General features: G+C 32.8%; 1 protein-coding gene across 1 annotated transcript in view; it reads left to right on the forward strand.

Annotated features, from left to right (window-relative positions):
* The window catches only part of LOC112904469, a 35347-nt gene that overhangs the window by 2319 nt on the left and 8588 nt on the right, over window positions 1-24440 (forward strand). The gene's annotated exons all lie outside the window — the stretch shown is intronic.

Raw genomic sequence — 24440 nt, forward strand, 5'->3', positions numbered from 1 at the left:
TTCACACACAAGCCGGCAGATCGAAACTTGAAAACAAGTGGCAATAAAAAAAGGTTCAAGGAGGAGGCAGGCAGTTTTTCGGAAAGAATTTCAGAAAGAGAAGTACTTTTGCTTCTTTCATGACGAGTAGGCGCTCTCGTATCGGGTTTGTAATTCAAGGAATATAATTTTGGGAAATCTGCACATAAACAAGGTTATGTGTAGGTTAAGGTTTTATACATTAAGTTTTTGTACATAGTGTTGTGTTTTGGAAAATACAAAGCTTTAACGCAACAAGGGTTTTTAATTTGACAATACTAGTCCATTGGTTCATCCTGAGCTAACGAGATGATGTGTAGCGAATTACGCTCAAATGTATTCATTTTTATTTTCCCAAGTATTCAGTTTTTTTTTATTTTCTCAAGGCTTTTCTTTTCCCTCACGTTTTTTTTTAACGCTTAGTTCCTACGCATTATAATATAAAGCTTCGCTTCATTCGGGCGTCTCTAAATGGGACTGTTATTTTTTTATACCCTTCAAGTAGTAAAAGTATATATATCGTGTAACGGTCTAAATCTGACGCTCTCGTGTAACGGAAAATCTGACGCTTAGCACGGATAGAGTGGCCGCGCGGCGAACGCCTATAGGCGAGCGTCTATATAAAAGCTTCGCTTCAAAAAACAATCATTATTATTAATCTTCAAATTTGTAGCACGACTGGGGTTTAAAATTTCATAAAACATGAGCTAAGTATATTGAAGAATATACACCCACAGGCAAATATGCGAATGTGTGTAAATAATATATTAATGTACTTAGATAAACGGCGTAGCCCAAACAGGAGGGAATATGGTCATTGTCACCAAACTTAGCTTTTCTAAAAAATTTTTGAAACGAAACGTGTCCCCTATTTCATTATGGTTCAGAGAAAAGCAAGAAAAGAGAAAAATAAAAATTTCTAAGGTCACTATTGAAAGAATTTTTTCTAGGATACTATTTTATGGACAAACATGCTAACTTAATATTGTGTTATCCTTATCTTACAGTTGTAATAAAAAAATGTGATCATTTCCGATCATACTACTGGGATATGTTACTATTTTATTTGTAGGGCAATGCGACCATTTCATTATACTAATATTTACTAAGAGCTCTAGAAACGTCTTATCACATCATTATTTGGAGGGGGCAGCTTGAATCAAACCATTTATATTGAAGGACTTACATTATTTTATTTATTATCTCGAGATTAAACTACAAACTAAGCGGTTAGTAACAAAATTTCCACCATCACCAATTCGGCACGATTTTAGCTACTTCTATCAGCAGTTTTTGAAGAGAAAAATAGGGTGTCTCGTCAAAACCAATCTAGTCACGAAGATTCAACCTGTTAGCAATCATTAATAAAAAGAGATTGTGCACATTGTTCAGAAATTTTCATTCATATTTATAGAAATATCTGGTAATACTACACTAATTTTAGTAAAAACAGGACTTAGATTTTCAAACACTTTCATTCAGTTTTTTTGTATTTCTTTGAAATCAATAAATGTTTTTCGAATTAATACATTTTTTTGGAACATTATCCGGATTCGATTTTTATCCTTCACATTTTACCATAATCGGATTCGAATTATCATTTGAAATGAGAAGTCAAAGTTTATCTGTAAGTCTTGCTCTAACAAACACATTAATATTAAACATCCGTTTAAAGTCAATGGTAAATTTACAAAATTCTTTTCTAATATATTATCTACTACGTACCGTGACTACGAAACAATAAATCAGGAATACTTAAGGTATCTCGTCTCATCTTTTCACTAGCATGAAAATTAAAATGTCGACATGTGTAAATCATCGTAACACTTGAATGTGTTATTACAGTCGTTAGCCACTTCGGCTTCGCTTAAGTTATGGTCACTTAATACGCTATTATGTAAATGCAGTCATTTTGCTTTACCTACCGGTTGATAGGAAAGAAAACGTAGGAGGCGACCGTAGACCAATTTTGTCTGTCCACATATGCACTTACAAATATGATTAGTCTAGCAATATTTTCATGGACAAAAACTAATATGGTTAGATATTACTGTAAGGTATAGATATTTGACCAATTACTGTATGATATAAAATAACGACTTTTTTTAGCAACTTACTATAACTACCTTGAGAACGCTATTTAAACCATTATTTTTCTCAGACAAACCTACAAACAATAACATTAAATTATTAAAAACTTTCCGAAGTAGTGTTGCCCAAACGCAAGAACAAGACGAGACTTAGCCAGTCTTGGTCTTGGTCTTGCGCCAATACACCTGGTCTTGGTCTTGGTCTTGGTCTTGCGCTCCCAGTCTTGGTCTTGGTCTTGGTCTTGCAGCAAGAGTCTTGCAAGTCTTGCAATTACCTATTAGTCTATTACTATTTATTAAAGTTTACTTTAAATCCTAGAAAAACGTATTAGAATTGGAACATTGTGAGCTTGAATGAATATAGCCATAGTAAAGATCAAGCAGATTAATAAATAACTGAAGATTTGATAAGAAATTCGAAAAATCAACTGACCTATATGTCGTTTTCCATGGAAGTAACTGTTTCTTAATAAACATTTATGATCCTTGCTTTCTACCGCGCCGCCTCGCCACGTGCCGGCTCTATGATAAGGATGCCGCCGCAAATCAAACAATAATATAAAGCGTGTAAAAAAATTCGAAATTATTTTGCATGAGTATACCTACACCCTATGGCGGCAATCAAATAGTGTCAAATGTTATGATTTCGGCGTGGCGGCAACGATTGTTTTAGATTTCAAAAGAAGCCGCCGGCGCGTGTATCATAACCATGTACTTCCGAAAAGCGGCAAATTTCTTTGAGAAGTAAGTACAAAACCTTTGATGCCGCATTATCAAAGTGCCGATGGTTAAAACATAACTATGCATGCACTCAGTTTGATTTTAATAATTTTTTTATTCGCTATGTTTATGGTATTAGTCGTAATGCGCATAGGTCCAGTTTTTCATATTCTTTGATACAGTTTTTTGCGTCTCATAGAATTCCTAAGCGTACCTACCTATACACCGAACTGTTACACCTAACTACTCAGTGAAATAGCGCTAAGTCCTAGCTGCAAGACGCAAGAGTCTTGCAGGCTATGTCTTGTTCTTGCTCAAGTCTTGCACGGTCAGTCTTGGTCTTGGTCTTGCTAAAAATACGCGGTCTTGTTCTTGGTCTTGGTCTTGCAAAAACGCAAGAACAAGACCAAGACTGCAAGACCAAGACTGAATTTGGGCAACACTATTCCGAAGGTTTTAAATTTTTATAATGTAAACATAAGGACTATCGTTTATAAAAGCATATTTTATTCGGTACATAAGGTGGTTTTATTTGTTTTGTTCTCCTAGTTGTAAGGGAAGGGAAATGCAGTTGTCAACTTTTCTGCGGCATATTAGCAATACAATGTCTACCTACATGAAATTGATCCCCTACGTTTCGTTCCTCGCTATAATTTACTAGCAATAAGCACGACACTGTAAACGTTTCCGAGGTTATTCATGCAAATATTGTCAGGCTGACTATTAATGGCCGGTTATCCAATGATACTCACGTTGCGATTTAATAAAGCCTTCTCACGCCTTCGTTTAAATGGCGTCCGATGTGATGCATACTTGCCCAATTAATGCAATACCTACCCCAACTAATTACTATTTCCCTGTTAATAGCGTACGTCTCTTATCTGCTCTGCAAAATATCGAGACCTTTGAGTCAAGATAAGAAATTATGACCAAGAGAACGTTCAGGATAAGAAAAATTAACTTCTTGACCTTGATTTTCAAGACAAGACAAGAATTGATCATCAAGATCTTACATTGGTGAAAAGCTACCTCTTACTACTCATCGAAAATCTTGCTCAATTTAGTCTATTATTTTTTATCTACTGGTTAATAATAATTTCATGACTCATCACATGCCACTTTTGGATAGAATTTTTTTTATTCTCCTTTTTTGAGTTCGAAATGTGGTGTTATAGGCGAATGGATAACGTGGACAGAAAAGGTTAGAATTGAAGAGATATTAGAAAGAATAGGAGAACAGAGACTCTATAGAAGTCAATAAGAAATAGAAGTCAATAAGAAATAGGCGAGATAGGTTGGTAGGGCGCCTTCTCAGGCATGAAGGTCTAGTCAGAGACATATTAGAGGCAGAAACAGCAGTTAGGAGGGGTAGAGGTAGATCTAGATTAGATTACTGTTCGCGTGGATTGTTCTAGTTTTAGGGAAATGCGAAGTTTAGCTCAGGGTAGGAATGAGTGGAGGTACGTGTCCAACCAGTTTTAGGACTGACAACCTTATAATGATAAGGACTATTTATAAATCACTTTTTTCAAAAATAAAAAAAAAAATGCACAGTATGGAATCTTCGTCTCTTCGTTTGATATATTAATAGTTTGGTTGGGATATAGTAAAATGTCATAAGAAGGTAAAAGAAGCTATATATGCATATGAGAATTAAGAATGGAAATAATAAAATCAACCACTATTTATAAAAAGGTTTCTGTTTTTTAGGCTCATGTTATTTTAACACCACAACGATTCTACATTTCATAGGTTTCAATAAAAAAAAAGTCATCAGAATAAATAATTAGCAGAGGTTTTGTGACGTGCTAAATCGCTAAATCGTACTCAGGGATTTTTACAAATGGGTTCATTTTTGCAGTACCATAAAGAAAAACCACCATGTCACATTAAGAATATTAATATTAAACTATCGAAACTCAAAATAAAAAGAAAATACACTTATTAAACTAAAATAAAAGAAGAATTTTAAAAATATATAACAAGACCAGTCTTATTATCTTGGCTGGAAGTTATTGGCCACGATACAGTTCGACCATGTTGTAACTGATTCTTCTTAATTTCTTTCCAGTAAATTGAGGTATCTCTCATTAAAAGTTCTGCATATTCTGTTGATAATTCCACTGCATTGTCCATGCATGAATAATAAAGTTAAAACATCAATATTTGTATATGGTGACACATTTATTGTTTTCAAGGTTCACTAGAAAGAAAAAACTATACAGGGCATTCCATTAAAAAAACAAAGTTTTGATGGTTCGAAGTTACGCAAATTCGGCACTAAGTTTTCCTTTGTATAACAGTAAACAACTTTTAACATAACTGTAGTAAATGATAGGCATCCCCATATCTTTCTTCCAAATATTAATACTTCAACTTACATAATATAAGAAATATGTAATTTTGAGTTAGAAAATGAATAAAAGTAAATAAAATTGATATACCTCGACCAGTAGTAGACCTCCACATGGGGAGGTTTCATAAAAGTGCCTTTAAAATAACACGTAGATTCTGAAAATTCAAAAATATACAGGGTGATCCATTTAAAATAAGAAAGCATAACCGGAAACGCTACAAGAATTGCATTATATTATTTAAAAATTAAAACAGACCCCAAAACTTTAAAACTTAATTTGAAGTAGGTAGTTTCTAAAATATTCTAATGTATATATGTTGGGCAGATCTTTGCGTATTTGTTAAGTTATGAATGAAGAAGGTTAGGTTAGGAGGAGGGGGCGTTTAAAAATTGTCGATCCACAAATATTTCACATACGATTGGGTCGAGGAGGAGGAGGAAGGGGTTTTTTAAAAGATATTCAGCATTTTCTTTCTCTCTCTTTCACCCACAAACTATTATTTTTAAATGGGACTGTGGAAATTTTATTCATGATACCATCGAAAAATAACCTCAAAATATCTTTTTCTATCGATATGCTAAATTAGGTTAGGTTAGGTTATGGTTTGGTTTATAACCTACCCGCCTGTCCACACTAAAAAACACTTTTGCAGTATTGTATAATTCCTTGCTTTTTCACCCACTTTAGCCCTTCTCACATAATACATGAGGGCCCTACATCTACTTCATGTTACTCATTTAACCTAATTTACTCATCTAGAATCGCTCGATGGTGGTCACACAGCATTACAGATAAGTGTATAGATATTCATTAAATCAGATGTAATGAATAATAACCAAAGATAAAGAACACGTATGCGCTTAACTTCTTATTTATTTAAGATGTATGTAAAGTACTGGTCTACCAGCCAGTAAGTTTCCATGTCGTAGACGATATACCTACAAGCAAGACGGTTGGTAGGTATGTTTGAGTTACTTTAAAGTGAATAGTCTAATTGGACAGATAAACAAGCGGCTTAAAAGCTATAAAAAACGAATAAACCATTCCTATCTTCTTCTTTTATTATTTCGAGTTCCAGATAATGCATGTGTTAAGTAAAAAAGGTTACAGTTGTTAAATCCATTCTCACCGGCATAAAAGGGAGGTTTGTTTTGATCGCAGAACCGCTTAATAAACTGATGGGTAGAGGCAAGCAATGATCTTCTATTTTATAAATCAAACAAATAATGTTGCCCAGCGGAACTATGAACTGTCGTACGGCGATGCAGTGCGTGATTCAAAGTAATTATGTAAGATTCGCTGGTTCACTTTGTTTATATTACGATTAATTTTTACAAGAACAGTGCAACGAAATGCAAGACAAAATACAAGGCGGAAATTGAAATTACTTGCTGAATCTCCAAAACATATTGTTTTTTGAATTAATTGAACTAATTCCAAAGCAAAACTAAATTTAGTTACTACTAGTTACTTAACATCGGTTATTGTTAAAAGTTTGAAACTGTAATTCAATTTTTTTCAGTTGTTCATAGGCTTTCACGGTCGGTTTAATTCACTGTAATCCTTTTTTCGGGATTATCTCAGGGGTACATAAAACATTTCCATTCTAGACCAACACTTCCTTTGCGGAACAAAAATGTGAATCAAACGAAGGGATCGTACAGGACGTAAGGAGTATTTTACTATGTCAAAAATAAAGTGCATCGGTCATCTGTAGTCACCGCGCATCGGATACTGAATATGTAGTTCCTTTTGAAGAATAGGAATTTTGTAGAGATAGCATATGTGTGTGCCCACAATTTAGCGCGAAAATCAGAAAACAGAAAGTTATCTTGGGTTCTTCTAATACTAATCCGAACTTTTGAATAGGCCATTTTATACGTCGTTTGCTCGTCTGAGAGAGCATGCGACCAAATTATTCTTTTTTTTTTTTCGTGAGTGTTGATAGTTTAACTTACTGAAAGTACTTTGTAAAAGACATTTTTTACAGACAGTAAATTTGACCAAAAACAAAAATGTTCCAAGCAAACCTTTCCAACCATTTTCACTCCCTTAGAGTGAATTGACACCTAAGAATATTTTAAATATGGTACAATTTTTACACTTTTTTACTTTTTACAATTTTTCTCTTCATAAGAACCTTTCTCGTACTTCAACGAACTTTTAAAAAGAAAAATTAGCCTAATTGGTCTAGTCATTCTTGAGTAGTGCGCTTAGCAACATATTTAGCCAATCATTTTTATTCAATAATGTAGACACACAGATTTGCATGTTCCCACTGAATACTTTTAGGCGCGAATAATATATATTCTCTTTTTTGCATTCTCTCTTTCAGATAATAAACTTCGTCTACTGTCACACTTTACATAAATACAACACTACAAGTAGGCCTTTTAACCTTGAACATGTTGATACTTAATAGGTATATGGTCAATAAACTAAACGAGTTCAATGGTATTTCTAGCATGATAACTAGAAAGAGTTTGCGTTACCTGTATAACATGTTGGCAGTTTAAAAGTTATTTAAATAATATGTAACAAAGTACGAAAAACTACATCGATGTTGGTAAAAATTTATTTAAAATTATAGGTAAGTTATTTTGTAATAAATTTTGAATAATCTACCTTTTAAATTTAATATTTCTACTGAAGAAATCAACCGCTAAAAGTTGGTTGTATTATTAAGTACCTACTTACTTAACTACTTTTTAATTTTAAGTTTATTTTAAGTTTACTTTTATATAATTTGATCTATCCACTAATTTATCGAATAACGAATACTTAAATCTATCAACAATCAAAAAGTAAATTATATTTTATTTATTGACACATATTAACATATGAGAAGGGCATGTAATGAAGCTTCATTCGATTATTTATGTCCAACAGTAAGTCAGTTTAACAAAAACATGGAAGTACGTTTTTTCTGAGAATGGACCTCACACACTGATATTAAGTTAACAAGATGGAGGGAACGTTTTAGCTCTGGAAGCATGGGAAAATATTCTGAAGCAAATTAGTGGGCCAATAATAATACGTGCAGCGGGCAACAGCATCAGGCATTTCTACACTTTTTAATCGTTTTAAACAAAGAGTCTGGCCGATCCATAATGTCTATAAACAGTATATTTATTATCTGACCATGATGGACCGTAGCTGTTGAAGCTCGTAATCGCTTCCAGGTGGGCCGGCACTTAGCATAACGCTAATGGGACTCTCCACGGGTATTCGTCCGGTTAGAGTAAGGTTTGACGGTTTCATTTTTAAGAACGAGCCGATTTTACCTTTTGATCTTTTAGTCTTTCGACGACTACCTCCTATTGACCGCCCTCTCTTGAACATGATGATAGCTCTGTATTTTAACAACGGCGATCATCAATAAAGCTAAAGTGGAACGACTTACATTTTTTCATTTGTTTTTCCCGTCGTCCTGTGTTATTTGTACTAATCACACATTAACAGCATAACCACCGAATCTTTTGTCAAAGGAGGATTAAAATTACAAACGAGAAGTTAATGCTAGCTGCATTAGAAACCACTAATTGTAAGTAAATATTGAATTATTTTGATGGTTACATTTACAACTTTACTTTGTCGGATAACTAATAAATAATATTAAATTATAGGTAAAGGTCTAAATGATGGGTGAGGGGATCGAAAGAGGAGGTCTCCCCCACCACTGTACCATAAAAAGTTCCTGGCGGTCTCACCCCCCATAAAAAGTTATGGGGGTTCAAAGTTAATAAATATGCCAATTTTTATACATTTATAGGCATGTAAATATTTATATAGTAATTCTTAAACATTTTTGTTGGGCAGATCTAATGAAAAATACATAGGTAGGTTAGTTTAGGTTATCGGGTTTTGTTCAAGTGATATACCTCGACCAGTAGTAGACCTCCACATGGGGAGGTTTCATAAAAGTGCCTTTAAAATAACACGTAGATTCTGAAAATTCAAAAATATACAGGGTGATCCATTTAAAATAAGAAAGCATAACCGGAAACGCTACAAGAATTGCATTATATTATTTAAAAATTAAAACAGACCCCAAAACTTTAAAACTTAATNGTGAGACCGCCACGAACTTTTAATGGTACAGTGGTGGGGGAGAACTCCTCTTCGATCCCACCCACCCCCTTCGGGGGTGGGGGCCATCACCTAGACATTTACCAAATTATATTTTAAAGTTTGTTAGCTAGCGTTCTATTTATCTTAAAAAATCACATTAACGTCGATTACCCATGATTTGAATAACAATATGCAATGTTGTCGCAAACAAGAAACTCTAAAATCCTACAGAATTAAAAGCTATAGTTAGCATAACTCAAGACAAATAGTACCAACAAAGTGATAAAATAGTGATAGCGAAAACAGATTGTGAACAGAAAATGGAAAAGTAGTAAAAGAAGTAAAAGGACGTAATTAAAGGAAGAAATATAAAGAATTAAGAAAAAGAAATTTAAAACGAACAGAAAAATAGAAGTAGAAATGGAAGCTATTAGTGACTAAATCAAAAATATTGGGACAGAAAATATTACGAGTGAAACAATTAAAAGAAACAAGAAGGCATGACGACGAAGAAGTAGAATTAAAAGATGTAATAAAAGCAAAAGTGAAGAAAAGATGGTAGTATTAAAAAAAACTGTAGAAACTTAAAAGCAGTGACGATTTTGAGGTTAGGAGGGCGAACGGGGCGGCTGTCCGGGGCGCCAGGTACTATTGGGCGCCGCGCGCACCAGCTCAACCTAACCACTTAATTTAAATACACTATTTTTATCGATCTAAAGGAAAACTAGAATCAGCATATTAACTTTTATAGACTTATCTCGTAGGAGTGAGTATGAGTATTATACGTCTATCAAACACGACCTGTCATTTTATCGGTTGTCATATCTCTCACTAAAAAATGTAGAACCAAATAGACGCAATAGGTGAGAAATTGCAACTCGTATTGGACCCCCTGCATTATACATACTTTTCTTTCTTTACTTTTTACATACTCGTAAGTTCACAAGCAAATCAAAAACCTTTTTAGAAAACCTGACCGTTATCAATAACTTACCTATGAATTATTTATTTATTATTTTAGTAAAGCGAATGAGCTTAAAATAACTGGCAACACTTCTGTAATGAAAAAAATGTACCTAAAAGGGTGCCAAAGGCATGGTTCGCCCGGGGCGTCTAGATGGCTAAGGCCGGCCCTGCTTAAAAGGAATTAAAATATTTAAATATGGAAGAAAGGATGTGATAAAAGAAGAAGAAATGGGAAATAAAGGTGAGACACAAAAACGGGAAAAGTGGGGATATGAGACGAGGAAAATAAGATGGTAGAAGAGGCAAGACGGAATTTCGAGAGAGGGGAATATGTAAGAAAGTAAAGCAGTAGAATGGAGAAAGAAGATGAATTCAATAAATAGAAAGAAGCGGGTATAAATAGTTAGTTAATAAGTTTCTAGTATTCTTTAAAACTGCACGATAATATTATTCAGTTAAATGAAACTTGGATATAGGGTGTGGACAATGTATTTTTGGACAAGGAAAAAATACAAAGAGTGGAATAAAAGAGGGAGCAAACAAATGTTAAAAATCGATGTTAAGGACTTGTTTAATGGAGTTTTAGTGGTAGATAGAGTGGAATTTAGAGAAATGTGTTAAATAGTTCTTGTACAGGTATTAATTGTGTTACACTAAATGGATAAATGCGAAATATACATACAGTACATAAACTGGATATAGAGTCTAGAAGTTGTAATATTGTCTCGTTTCACTAACAAAAAGTGGAAAAATACTATACCAATTTCATGAACTGGTCAAAAAAATTGTCCATATAGCGAAATAAAATATTGTTATACTATCTGGTTTTACTTCACGAACTGAGTATCCAGCTCACGAAATGGACAATTACGCCAAGTGGCTGCCACCTATATACCTATTTCATTTCTGATTTTGTGTACCTAAATTCTCTTTTATTCTATCTAACTCCCTGGATACACTTTCTCACAATATCTGCAATGCGAAAGACCTCACGGATTTTAAACTTTGTTTGTTTTATCACTATTTTTTAAAGAGCTGAAGAGGACCTTAATTGATCCTAGAACGGCCTGAGGTAGAGGGATTTTAGTCGGTAGGTCCGAGGACTTCTTCCTCGGGAATCCGACACTACCCAGTCGCTACGGACGGCTGGGTGTCTTTTGAAGATTTCCCCTCTTCAACGAAAACATAAAAAACAATTTTTAAAACTGTTTCTTAAGTATTTATTTGTTTCGAAAAGGACTTTATCTTTGATAAATTTTGAACTATATCTTCTTCTTCTATTTAGAATGTTTCTTTTAAATTAGTGTTAGATTTACGATACAGATAAACACCAAAATTACTTAATCGCCACAAGAATTGTCAGTTTTTTTACTAAATTCATTGGGAAACTAATACATATATCTACCAAGTGCTTTTTTTTCAATTTTTTAAAATTTTGAAAACTTCGTTTAAGGCTTGCTTATCTAATTTTTGTTTAGTTCTGTCGTTCTGTGACGATATATACTGTCTACATTAATTTATCATATTACAATAAATTAATTCATTTTTGATTTTATAATGTAAAGTGGATAGAGATGTTATGAGTGTAGGCATGTAGGCTTGAATGGAAAATACCTATTTTATTTATATGCCAGAAGAGCCGAAAAGATTTTGAATAAATTTTATTGTATCAATTCGGGTTTCTTCCTCAAATATTACAAATGTAATTTTAATTAATAGAGGAGGTCACAAACAATAATTATAAAATTATAATAGGCAAAGTATTTAAGGTATCTACAAGCAAGACAAGAGTTAAGAGGTGTACCTATTAGAAACCGAAGGCAGCGTGGATATAGATGAATTAAGACACCCCATAAGAGAGAAGAGTTAGCATTAAGAAAATTAAGAAATACCAAGGCACCAAGTATAGATGGAGTACAGATGGAAGTTGTAAAACATGCAGATCAAAAGGTTAGAGATCGTTTATTTAAGCCACTCAGTCACATAAACGAGACGGGGAAATCCCGTGTGATTAGAAATGCAGTATGATAGAGTGGCGCGGAAAAATGCGAGAATTTTAGAATAATTAAATTAATTTCTCATTTTAACTAAAACCGTACAGAGGAGAATGCAAAAACGGACGGAAGAAATTTTAAGGGAACGAATAAGGCCATTTTAGCTTTATGAATAATAGTTGAAAAAATGATGGATCACATTAAAGGTAAAAAAAAATAGAAGGAGGAGACTGTGGTAAATATTAATTAAAAAAAAATTGGTCTGAGCACATTTTGGTCGGTGCTAATACGACTAACTTCCCATTAGATAATACAGTTATTGTAAAGTACATTCGTTTCTAAAGTTTGAAAAAAACGCGGCACAATAATAAATAACAAACAATGTTTGAGAGTTCGTCATTTTATAAACCCATAAGAAACAGTATTTCGTCTGAGAAAACCGAATTGATAGAGTACTTGCATCAGTCAATTGGTAAATACTATTTTTTATTGTTTATCGATTGTTTATAACAATTCATTTTGTTATAAACAAATTTTTATTATAATATGTTATTATAATATGTTATTCCCTGTCTTGAATAATGATATTTCGTTATTATTGATTCCGTAACTTCATTGTTGTGATTAGATTAGAACGTATTTTAATTAAATTGTTTGTAATTAATTCGTTTTTTTTTTTATAAAAAAAAAACGGCTTGACCGATTTCGTTCAAATTTCTTTCAGATCTTCATTATGATAATATCTTTCGAAAAAATTTTGGTTGAGGGCGATATCTCAATCCGTTCTTGAGATATCGAAAACGAAAAAAATGCTGACATACGAACGTACGTACATACGTACGTACGTACGTACGTACGTACGTACGTACATACACACATCATCAAAAAAATTGGCTAGCATGCTACTAATATGTTAAAACGTGGAAATATAATGAAAATTCCGATTTCACTTTTCGACCCAATTACAATAACTTCCTAATGGGAAGTTAATTAAAAGGAATACTCACCCCTAATTATCACAAATAATTTTATATGAGCGGACACGTGTTTCGCCCACTTCACACGTGGGCATTATCAACGCGATTCCTTTTAATTTTTTAATTAATATTTACCACAGTCTCCTCCATTTTGAATATGGTTTCCCGGTCATTGGAGTTAAACAGATTTAAGGTTCTAAAATGTAGGATTAAAATTATACACCAGTCTGGCGTTGATAATGCCCACGTGTGAAGTGGGCGAAACACGTGTCCGCTCATATAAAATTATTTGTGGTAAATAGGGGTTAGTATTCCTTTTAATTTTTTAACATTAAAGGTAGGACAGACATACACAGAAAAAAGATTAATATGCTGGGTTTTATGCATGATACAGCAGTATCAGCACCAAGCACGGAGCAAAAATAGAAAAGGTATTGACAGAAGATGGTGTGGTATGAAAATTTATAAAAATAACGCAAAAGTACTAGTATGTAAAGCATATTAAAGTAGGGTTAGGGCGAATATAAAAACTAAAAATAGCTGGTTTTCGATATTTAGGAAGTTACATAATTCAAAATAAAAAAAAAACGCTGGACATACATTAGAATATTTCGGAGACTACTTCGATTTAAAATTTGAAAATTTGTAGAATGGCGTTATTCGCTATGCTCTCCATAATTAAAATAACGGCATCTATGTAGCACTTTCGGTTATACTTCGTTACTTTAAACGGGACACCCCATATGTTATGATAGCTTTAAATTCCACTTTTCGAGATTTTAATTTTTTTTTAAAAAAAGTAGCACAGAGCAGTAGGTAGCGAAAAAAACCCCTATTTTATAATAAAAAAGCTGGAGCAACAATATGCTCAAGAGAGATTGCTATACCCCCAAGCTTCCCGTCCATACTTTCAAAGTGAGTTGATTACACTGAGGGTGATAGATATTTAATTGCGGGTTTAGTTAACTTCAAACTTTTTTTTAAATGGAACACTATATATTTTCATACACTTAGCAGAATTTTATTCTCTTTCGAATGGTACTGTGGTTCCTTATACACATCTGCTCTAATCTTCAAATTATTTACTGTTCCTTATGAAAGCAACTAAAATCGTTTTTTTTTACGTCCATTACGATAAAAACGAATTAAATTATTAAATAACTAACATTTGTTTATCACTGGTAGTATGACACTATTTAAAATACACTTCAATATGTACATATAAGAACACAATAGAAAAGATTACGTAAACATTAATAGGTACCTATATGAATGTCATCTCGATAATTGTAATTTTATTAAGGCAAATTTCCACATCACCATTAAAGCATTACCAAGGCGCGTTACCTTTTTTTTTGAGGGGTTCGCCAATAGCCCCATCGCCCCATTCAGTTTGCTAAAAAATGTTTCAAACGCTACCAAATACGTTCAAATTAATTGTAAAATCTCCAATAATTCATAAGTTGTAGCCAAGTGAACGTCAATTATGTAATTTTTAAAGAAAGGAAATGATAAAGAACTTAAACATAAATTAGCCCTATTCATACACATACAATTAGTAGGTATTATCTAATTTAAAAACAATTCGCACGTTCCTGATAATCATACTTTCAACATTCATATTCGATTTGCGATAAATCATTACAAACTTTAAAAGTGAATTTAACAATTCCGATGCATCATTATCATCAGCCGTTATATAACATTGGAGTTAAAATAATTCTTGCTAGAATGATGTATTCATAAAATTTACAATTAATTGAGTGATTTAAAATTTATAGCCTGTAGCGATAAATAAGGTCATAAAACTTCTCCAAGTTTTTCATTGATTAGAAAGAAAAAGAATGGGAGCATTAACAGACAACATTGAAAGCAACTTTTTAAAAAGACATTCCTCAAATAATAACGTTTTGTCAACAAGTTTATCGCTAGCGGTAATTATGCAAAAAAGGTCCACCGAGATTGTGTATACGGACAACTGCTTTAATTGGGCATATGAAAAAAACATGTACATGACTCTATTATAAATGGAATAATCAGCTATAATTATGGAATTGTTTTATTACACGTCCAGTTGTAAACATATTGGGAAGTTTGGAATTCTTATATGAAATCTGGTCCACCAATGAAAACAGGGAAGCGAGTGTATTAATAATGAACTGATACTTTTGTTTCAATCTACGAGATGGGCTCGAGATGGATGTGCTTTATCTCAGTCCATTCTCAAGCATCTGCGACATATTAAGATGGGATATTTTTGTTTATTTATATGGTTCTTATTGTTTTCGGTAAATGAGCGGCTTAAATTCGCTTTCCTAGCATCGGGAGAATACAGTCACTTTTTAATTGTTATTTTTAGAAAATTTATCGAAAGACTGCCGCTTGGACTAATGTTAACCGCTTCGCAACTTAAAAATCGTATTTCCTGTTGTAGCATTCTACCACAACAAATATTAGCTTAATATTCTTATTAAATTGTGTGGATCCGGATGAGGATGCGGATTTTAACTACTTTAACTTGGAGGATGCGGACATAATTGAGGCTATTATTATTCCTGCGGATCATCCGCAGTTGCAGATATTCGTTGCAACAACTATAGTTAATATCTCGTACCCAGCTCTTATTGGATTATGAGCAGGGTACACATTAATGAAATCAGATTCAGAAATAAATTCAATTAAAATTTGTAATAAAAATGCAAGCATTTGTTGGTTTTATTACAGTAACATTTAACGTTTGCCCGGACAATTAATTCATATGGGAAGGTAAACATTACGGGTATTTTAAATATGTTAAATTCATGAATATAATTTGGATTATACACTACAAATACATTGTACGTTGTTTTAATTGCAATTAATGGGTAAATACTATTTACCTTTCTGTGTTGGCATATAAATTAGAACTACAAGCTTAAAATCAATTAAACTATTCCTTATCAATTATTAATAATTGGTTACGAAGGAAAGCGTCGAGCTGAAATTGTTGTTAAGATAGACATTAATCATCATTAAGAGAAGAGTAGGATGTTATGAAGAGCAAATACATCGGCCAACATTTATAAAATACTAATAACCATACTATCTAATTTAACCTCTTCCCAGATCAACTTCCTCATTAGCAGTAAATGAGATGCACAACCATTAATAACCTAAACACGTGCGATTTCAAGATCACACGGCAACAACAGATGGAGCTATTATTTTGTAATTATAGCAAACTCCATCGTACCTACAATATAACTAAATAAAATCATAATTATCAACCATTTTAAAGCAAGCTTCAATAATTTATTAAAGTGAATTAATCAGGTATGAAACGTAAGCAGACGCGCGTATTCGTAAAGATTATAACAGGCATTAATAACGAAAAAATAAAAAAAAAATGTATTTCTTATACTGTCTAATAAATAGCTTTATAATCCAAAATAATTATTACCATCTTTTTCCCTTAACTGAAATATCTACAAATGTGGTATACATAAGGTGACCATACGTCCCGCTTTGGGCGGGATAATCTCGCTTTCAGTCTGCCCGTCCCGCTGTTCCCAGCGAGGGCATGAAAGTCCCGGTTTCGCAAACAGGCCAAATGATGATTTAATTTAAGTTTACGCCAAGCGCAAGAATTTATTTGTAAGGATCTGGGCACCAAAGTTTTTGCCGAGTTTTCGCTTATTTCTAGCTTTACGACAGACCAAAAAAATTACTAGCTGGAATGCTGAGAATTTGACTGCTGAAATCCGTTGGGTGGAATTATTTCAGTACTTCCGTGCAAACAATATCCACTTAACGAACTTTTCTATAATTATTGAGTACGTCTTGTGTCTACCTGGAAGTAACGCACCTGTCGAAAGAAACTTTTCTCAAATGAACAAAATACAGACGAGTGAAAACGGACAGTTGAGCGTCTCAGTATTGAAAGCCATTTTGATTACAATGATTAACATACATAAATCGTGTACTGAGGTCTATTCGTATCTAGAAACGAAACCAGAGGATTTGAAAAACGTTTGTTCAGCCGACAAATATAAAATACAGCCTAACTAGAAGTAATGTAACGTACTTTACCCTTCTTTAATAAAAAAATTTGTAAAACAACAATTTTTTTTACATAATTCTACAACGGCCGTCCCGCTTTGACAAAAAAATATGGTGACTTTAGGTATACACCGTATTCATGACTGTAATAATGAATCTTATAGTTATAATGCTTTAATAATAGGTAGGTACTTGTTTTTCATTTATTTAACAGGAAATAAAAGATTGCAAGATGTATGTTTTTGGTTAATAAAATAACTATGACTTTTTGAGGAATTAAGTACAATGAAAGCTACTTTTTTCTTTTGGTTAAACGAGGTTGGAGTCAAACATTTTATGAGGCTCCTCTTAATTAAAACTGTGCATTTGAAGTCGAAGATGATTAATAAACAAGAAAAAGTTGCCTTTTAACTTTACAATCAGTTTTAGTCGGAATTATCAATTTTTATAACCATGATAATCATAATTGCACTTATCTACTGTTGTAAGATTATGAACAGTTGAATAACTATTGGAAAATTTACTCATTCACTTTTTTATACCTACATCCTTGTACCAATTTATAATGGAATATTTCTAATATATAACCAGCAAAGTAACCACAAAAACGGGGGCATTTTTTATAGGGGTTTGTAACCTAGAAATGATGAACAAACAAATTCCACCAAGTTCTTTCTATACTAGAATTGCTAAAATATTTTCACGAGGCCTCTGTGCCACGGAATGTCAGCCAACTTGTCTGTTCAACCCGTTGCGGTTATGCTATATTGTTAAAAAAACATTTTTTTTATTAAAATGAATAAAACATGTCGAAATGAATAACTAAAGTAAATAAAAGTAAATAAGACGTTATCGAAAGTCTAAAAAATAAACATAAACGCTTTAGTACTACACATAATGTCAATGGAATCAAATTAGGCTATGTAAAAAACCACCGACATACTCGTAAATCCACTCGTGGCGGAAAATCAGTATCAAGCAAGACTTGCACTTGCTGCAGATAATAAGGATGCCGTACATGTTCATTTAAAATTTTCCACACTCTCACATGAGAGGAGTCAACATTTCCTGCTAGTTCGCTTGTACTATTTAGGGGTTTGTCTTCTTTGAAATCGATGATTTCGTCCCTACAGCGGCAGTACGGTTCAAACTCGTAAATGCGTATCATGTCACATTATTCTAACAACTGTTCTGTAGTGACTAACCTACACTAATGATTGATGGTGTATTGGTGAATTAGTTTACTGAACTATACATCGATTGCCTCATACAATGTGTAAACGTTAAAAGAATAAACGGCTGAATCACACCTAGTCTAACAAATAAACCATACATGAGCAAAACAACTACAGAACATACACTACACTGATGTAGGTAATCACCAGCCGATTGAGTGCAGCGTTGCGGGCCGTATTTCTTTACTATAAAAGCAATTGTGTTTACTTGTACTTTCAACTATGTTTTTCGCAAAAACTGTGAATTGTTTTTTAAAATTTTCCACTACCATTCTCTCTCACCAATTCAACACATTCGTATTCTGAACTTCTTTCCTCATATCCACTTAAGTCATGGATTAGATTCTCTTCTTTTACTCCACATAGTCTGCATTTTCATTCTTCTTTCATCCAATAATTGCATCCTTTACATTCATTTCCTACTCTAAATCTTCCTCTTCCTAAATATCTTGGCATTAAATTTCCGTGCAAATCATATACAACATATATATTGCGTATTTGGTTTTTCTATTTTTCCCAAGTCTTTGCGTCTTATCATTTCCTTACCTCTCTTTTTAACCATTTTCTCTACATTCCAACCATTTCTTTTTCATTCATTTAACTATTCTTGATTAATTTTTTAATCTTTTAGTGCCTTTTCCCTTTCCCTCCCATACCTATTTTGTTTTCCTATATTCAATATTCTCTTTCTCCAATATTCTTCTCTAACATCCTCCTTTTGTAATTTCCCTATTTTCTTCTCATATTCTGTAGTCCTTTTAAATGTTTCTTCTAACATTTTACCACATTTTGTTTCCCTTATCAATATGTAGTCTGGTGTGCCCTTATCCAACTGTAATATTTTTTTTTTACATTGTAAATGGTTTCTATACTTCCCCAAATCCTTCCCGACATGGCATTTGCTTTTGCTACTTGCATCTCTACATGCACGTTATCTCTGTTGTTTATACTTATCATATATCCTAAATATCTATATTTTTTTACCTTTTCTATGACCTCTCCTTTCTTTTTCTTTAACATTTCGTCCTCTTGCTTCTCCAAACTCTATCCATTGTGTTTTCTCGCTGTCTGGCTGTTCGGTTCTAACATTTTCTTTTCGACATACCTTTCTAGCCTTTTCATTGTCTTGATCCCTTCAAAATTTGTTGAAATTAACGCTATGTCATCCATATATGTAATCGTCCAATTTTTTTTTACCTATTAATATCCCTCCCTCTCTTTCCTTACTCATCTTTCTCTCTAACTCGCTTACATAAATATTATATAACTGTGTGCTCATTTAACAACCTTGCCTAACACCTTTTTCCATCCAAAACTTTCTTGTTTCTCTCTTACTACTCCCGCTGTCTTTATAACAGCTCCATTATTCTTCTAATTAATGCTTTCTCTATCCCTCCTATATTTAACATTCTCTGCATTTCTCTTCTATATATTTTATCATATACCATATTGAAATCAACAAAAACAATGAAAACTTTCTTATTAATTCCTAATTCGCCCTGTATGACATTTTAAGTACAATAATAGTTCCCTTACCCTTTCTACAACGAAATTGTGTTTCACAACCTGTATACTCACGATAATCACACTGATTATTCCACAAATACAATCATTTTTTAAGATAGAAAATTCCATGTAGGAAAATGGCAGTCTTGACGACAGGCCCAAGCCTGGACCAGTAGTGGGAAACCGAGCATTGCCTTGTCAATATTGGTCCAAAGTTCGGCCAATCTTCAAATGGCAAGGCTAGGCACATTAACATTTCACCAAGATTGGTCCAATACTGGGGTAGCCAATCATTGATTTGACAATACTGGACCAAAGTTAGGCCAGTCTTCAAGTGCCAAGGCTAAGTACAATACATTTCGCCAAGTTTGGTCCAATACCGAGCAGCCAAGCATTGGCTTGTCGATACTCGTCCAAAGTTCGGTCAATTTGTAAGTGCCAAGGCTAGATTTAGTATGGAACATCACGAACAATTATAAAATAAGATCAGTATACATATGTATTTTTCGTTTTGTAGTTAAAATTAATTATTATTTTAAGAGCTATATTAAATCAAGTTAAAACTTGAAAGCGTCATAAAATTCATATCCTATATTTATCAAGGGCTTTTAAGCTATTAATACAGAAACAAATCGTTTGTTCTTCATTGTACAATAGTCATGAGATGTAAAATTTATTAATACGTATGCAGAGTCATCAAGCGCAATGCTTTAACATTTTACTTTATAATTTAAACAATTCTAAACGAGACAAAAAAATGTATTCAGTTATAACGTAACCAGCAATATGTGTAGCGTCACATTTATGAAACGTAGATTCGATTAATATTGCACAATACATAAACCTATAAACAGTCACCTTAATGTAATTTTCAATAATAATTACAGATAGATACGTGATGTAGAATAACATAAAATTGCTAATGGATAATAAATATAATAAGAAATGCCAAAGGCAAGGTATTCAGCTCATTGCCAATGAATGTAATTAATACTTTCTCTAATAATTCCTGTACTTCTTTGATTTATTGGTTAGCTGCAATTCTATTATCAATCAATCATATTAGCTGCGAATGTTTTTGTTCGAAAACTAACAGGCAAAAAGAAAATGTACATACAGTTCGCTGAAAACAGTTCACCGAAAGACGACTTAGAGATAAACCGTTCTCCGAACAAATAATTAGCTAAAAATATTAGCGCGAAAAACACAGTCTTATTTGAACGTGGTTTAACAGTTGGGCGAAAACCCCTTTTTTAAACAGCTTTCTTAATAGTCTGCTTTTCAAGAGAATTCGTATCCGTATCTAGAATTCCAAGGGTTTATTTGGATTTATTTGGAAATTAGAAGTTTTGTGAGATTTTATTGAAATTGTAAAGGATATATTTTTACTTTTCAAGATTTTATTTTTCCCTCTTTTTGTGCACTGGCATTGTTGTTCGTTTGTCGTTAGTTTAAGTTTTTCAGCATAAGTTGGTTTCGCAATGATTGTGCTGAATATAAAGTAATAAATAGAAAACAGGTGTTTTTATGGTAAACTTCTCCTACGCCAAGCGACCCCTCGCATATATTCACGCCTCTTTTCTGGTATTCCATCAGAAAGGCACTTAAAATTTTTATTATAACCTACTTTAGTATATATCAAAATCAGCATAATTCATTGGAATTTCAGGAATTATTATGGAATAACAGGGATTTATGGGATGTACGATAGAATAAATGGGATTTATAAATGTATATGGGGATTTGTCTGAAGAAATAGGCATTATCAATATATTATAGGGATTATTTCCCTTAATGGGATTTATGGTGTACTCCATTTCATCAGCGGTGCCCCTCGCCATTGTGAAATCATTGAAAAAATTATTCACATTTCGTATATTAAGATTTCTAAATGACTGACACAAATAATCACCTCAAGACAGAGTTTTCTACAAGCTCTGCTGTTTATTAGCACATATTTAAACGGTATCTTACAGACACTTGCGGGTATATAAGTACTCATACACAGTAATCGTAAATGGGAAAAGCACACAATAAACTTTATCAATAAACCATAATACCTAATTTTCTCCAACTTAACGAATGATTTACTATACCATGCATCTACGCATGGTTTAAATACAGCAATATTACTGCGACAAAGTCTTACAGTTCTCTGCCAAGGGAATTCTACAAACATGTAATAAAACCAAACTAAAAGAAGCTATTCAATTCTATTAAAAGAAACACCCTGCGTGTTATTATTTGAAATTCCCCCTTTTTTCTGACTTCGAAATTGTATAATTGTCATATATTTAAATAAATAGTAACGGAAAAAATATAAAAAATAAGGTAGGTGTTGAATTAATACGACTTTCTTATGTGGAAATAGAGGGCTTTCCAATTGGAAGGATATTTGAACGACAGCTAAAATAGTTCATGCACCTAAACGAATACTGGTTACGTGTTTTCTGGTTTTGATTGTGTATTGAGGGCGATTTTAAATACTAAATTGAGATATACATATAATATGTAAAACGATACAAATTTCTTTTTCTGACAACACTGGGTAAGAATGAGGGTTGAACGTTCGTTTTCCCATTAGTAAAACTCCTTTAAAAATTAGTTTTGTCTACCGTAATAACTTAAGAATCCGTAACATTTCAATTGTTCTCCAAATAAGCATTATAAAGAAGTATTAACCTGTTCTTCGCTTCAGTGTTACAAATCTACCTAAATCCACAATAAAAACCATAAAGCACATGCCTATTTGTTTAGCGGTCAAACAATTTCGTTCAAATGTCCTTTCAATTGCAAAGTTTTCTATTTCCATACAAGAAAGTTAAGCACACATCCACTTTGTTTTTTATAATTTCCTCCATTATTATTTATCGATACGTACGACAGTTATACATTTTTTTAAAATCAAAATAAGAGGGTGTTTCAATAATTTTAAAATACGCAGGGTGTTCCTTTAAAAAATATATATTATGCTAATATTTTTAAAGAACTGAGTAAGTTGAATAATTTCACATTTCACATCGGCAACAATAAAAGAATCACTTACAATTAGCTACTTTTTTTACACCTTTTCCCCAGAATCTCAACCCTTATGGCCTTTACTGCACTTATGCTATCTATACTGATGATAAAGTCGGTATTTTTCTAACGATTTATGATAGTGGCAGAAATGGGAATATTTATTTTCATAATGATGGCACAACGAGAATGACTCTACATTATGTTTATCTTACTTATCTCTCATGTAACATTTAGCAATCCGAAACGGAGAACTAAAAGTTCTTCTATCAATTTCTGTCATTATCTACCGGTCTATATAATTAAACACTTATCGAAAGGTGAAAAACTTGAAATTGGTGAAAGCGAAAGATATTATTAACTGAAAATGGGATGAACCGAAACAATTTTATTAACCATTCCAGTAAACAATAGTGGGCGAGGAAAATAATACCCCAATAGGAAGTCATAATCATTATCAATTGGTTAAGATTGAGTTTGAGTTTTAACTTGTGCATGCTTCAACATCAACGTACGAGGAAATGTAAGAATCACAACGTGAATAACTTAAAATAATGTTCGAAAAACCTTTGATTGCAATTTAAAAACAGATCTTCATTAACGCAGTTTTCGACCAACGTGTAATAGGGAACTAGGAACGAGTCGAAGCTTGCGTTAGCAAAAATCAGTTTTTGACCCACAGTCAATGGATTTTCGAAATTTATTTTACGATCTTCTTACGTTGTCCTCGTTACATTTCCTCTGACTATGTACGTGTAAGCTAAAGCTCAATTTTAACCAATTGATCATAATTATTGTTGATCTTTCTCTTGTCGTATTGAACATATTCGTGTTTCCATACTCCCTTTCTCATCCACTATTACATTCGAGTCACTTCCAGCCCGTATATACTCCAAAATGTACTGGTTAATAATTGTTTTAAGTTCTCCCATTTTCGCTAAACTTGGAAATTTCTGCATAATTTATAATTTTAGAACTTCAGAAATAGTCTCGCGTTGATAATGCTCACAATAAATGTTCCGAATAGCGATTCCCTTGTTTTGAACTGTTTCTTTTTATAATTTTCTTTTAACAAGTTTTATATACCGTTTCAGGAAAATAATTCGGCATACCAATTCATTTTATTTGCTGATTTTGAATTCCCAGCCAGTATAGACTAACTAAACAGAATACAAATATTTTTTTATCTATGACTTTAGAAACTCGTGCGATACAAGTTTTGAATATCAATTGCTGATTTATGTTAAACAAAAAAATGAAGATACATACTGTTCTTTTGACTATGGCTAATTCCAAAATTTGCGAAAAGAATCAGCAACTCTAAGGTCAGCAGCCACATTCTCATCCCCAATGGCATAACTCTGCCTGAAATAAAGAAAAAGTATTTTATTAAGACGATTAACTTTAAACAAAAATAAAGACATTGCAAATAAATATAAACGCAACAAAA

This window comes from Agrilus planipennis, unplaced genomic scaffold, assembly GCF_000699045.2.
Source record: "Agrilus planipennis isolate EAB-ADULT unplaced genomic scaffold, Apla_2.0 scaffold230, whole genome shotgun sequence".
NCBI classification, from domain to species: domain Eukaryota; kingdom Metazoa; phylum Arthropoda; class Insecta; order Coleoptera; family Buprestidae; genus Agrilus; species Agrilus planipennis.